Below are 2,500 nucleotides of genomic sequence, written 5' to 3'. Positions count from 1 at the left end.
GAAAGTTTTGAGTTGGTTGGGTTTTGCACATGGCCAAGGTTGTCGGTGCACCACGGCATAGCTAAATGGCTTGGTGGGGAGTTTTGTGAAAAAATGAAATTCGTGGTTTTTGAGTTGTGAGGGTTGGATTGGCCTCCAAATGCCCCCAAATGAATACCATGAAAGTCTTGGTGCACGAAAGTTTTGAGTTGGTTGGGTTTTGCACATGGCCAAGGTTGTCGGTGCACCGCGGCATAGCTAAATGGCTTGGTGGGGAGTTTTGTGAAAAAATGAAATTCGTGGTTTTTGAGATGTGAGGGTTGGAAAGGCCTCCAAATGCCCCCAAATGAATACCATGAAAGTCTTGGTGCACGAAAGTTTTGAGTTCGGAGGGTTTTGCACATGGCCAAGGTTCGCGGTGCACCGCGGCATAGCTAAATGGCTTGGTGGGGAGTTTTGTGAAAAAATGAAATTCGTGGTTTTTGAGATGTGAGGGTTGGAAAGGCCTCCAAATGTCCCCAAATGAATACCATGAAATTCTTGGTGCACGAAAGTTTTGAGTTCGGAGGGTTTTGCACATGGCCAAGGTTGGCGGTGCACCGCGGCATAGCTAAATGGCTTGGTGGGGAGTTTTGTGAAAAAATGAAATTCGTGGTTTTTGAGATGTGAGGGTTGGAAAGGCCTCCAAATGTCCCCAAATGAATACCATGAAATTCTTGGTGCACGAAAGTTTTGAGTTCGGAGGATTTTGCACATGGCCAAGTTGGTCGGTGCACCGCGGCATAGCTAGATGGCTTGGTGGGGAGTTTTGTGAAAAAATGAAATTCGTGGTTTTTGAGATGTGAGGGTTGGAATGGCCTCCAAATGCCCCCAAATGAATACCATGAAAGTCTTGGTGCACGAAAGTTTTGAGTTGGTTGGGTTTTGCACATGGCCAAGGTTGTCGGTGCACCACGGCATAGCTAAATGGCTTGGTGGGGAGTTTTGTGAAAAAATGAAATTCGTGGTTTTTGAGTTGTGAGGGTTGGATTGGCCTCCAAATGCCCCCAAATGAATACCATGAAAGTCTTGGTGCACGAAAGTTTTGAGTTGGTTGGGTTTTGCACATGGCCAAGGTTGTCGGTGCACCGCGGCATAGCTAAATGGCTTGGTGGGGAGTTTTGTGAAAAAATGAAATTCGTGGTTCTTGAGATGTGAGGGTTGGAAAGGCCTCCAAATGCCCCCAAATGAATACCATGAAAGTCTTGGTGCACGAAAGTTTTGAGTTCGGAGGGTTTTGCACATGGCCAAGGTTGGCGGTGCACCACGGCATAGCTAAATGGCTTGGTGGGGAGTTTTGTGAAAAAATGAAATTCGTGGTTTTTGAGTTGTGAGGGTTGGATTGGCCTCCAAATGCCCCCAAATGAATACCATGAAAGTCTTGGTGCACGAAAGTTTTGAGTTGGTTGGGTTTTGCACATGGCCAAGGTTGTCGGTGCACCGCGGCATAGCTAAATGGCTTGGTGGGGAGTTTTGTGAAAAAATGAAATTCGTGGTTTTTGAGATGTGAGGGTTGGAAAGGCCTCCAAATGCCCCCAAATGAATACCATGAAAGTCTTGGTGCACGAAAGTTTTGAGTTCGGAGGGTTTTGCACATGGCCAAGGTTCGCGGTGCACCACGGCATAGCTAAATGGCTTGGTGGGGAGTTTTGTGAAAAAATGAAATTCGTGGTTTTTGAGATGTGAGGGTTGGATTGGCCTCCAAATGCCCCCAAATGAATACCATGAAAGTCTTGGTGCACGAAAGTTTTGAGTTCGGAGGGTTTTGCACATGGCCAAGGTTCGCAGTGCACCGCGGCATAGCTAAATGGCTTGGTGGGGAGTTTTGTGAAAAAATGAAATTCGTGGTTTTTGAGATGTGAGGGTTGGAAAGGCCTCCAAATGTCCCCAAATGAATACCATGAAATTCTTGGTGCACGAAAGTTTTGAGTTGGTTGGGTTTTGCACATGGCCAAGGTTGGCGGTGCACCGCGGCATAGCTAAATGGCCAAGGTTTCCTGATATTGTTTAGTGGTGGACTGGAAAAAATGAGGTCGAAATTCGAAGTCTACATGTGCTTTTCTATTTTTCCCGATTTTACACATACCCGGTAAGTAAAAAAAATAAAAAAAATAGTTCCCCTTCGAGAAAAATTATGAAATTTGGTGAGCAAGGAGATACCATTATTCTACGAATTACTGCAAAAAATCGCATCAAAATTCGAAGTATAGCCCGAGATATGGACTTATGTCTGCTCAAAAAAAGTGTATCTACTTGTACAATTTTGCCTTTTGCATATTAACCTCTTATAGGGGGGAGTGCTCCTTGAGCCGGCCAGCTCCACACTGGCAGGTTTTAAAGGGAGCTTGATGAGGCCTCCCCCCTCACGTGGTGCGTGCGTTAGCATGTTTATCATGGCACAACTAGCCTCTTCATAGTTGTTGAGCTTTATTAATACCAACACACGGTCGTCACTGATCGTTGGTTAGCTCGGCAGCTAGTC

Source organism: Vigna unguiculata, chromosome 9, assembly GCF_037176805.1.
Source record: "Vigna unguiculata cultivar grain cowpea cultivar isolate G323 ecotype 2 chromosome 9, ASM3717680v1, whole genome shotgun sequence".
NCBI classification, from domain to species: Eukaryota; Viridiplantae; Streptophyta; class Magnoliopsida; order Fabales; family Fabaceae; genus Vigna; species Vigna unguiculata.
This window is presented reverse-complemented; position numbering follows the sequence as displayed.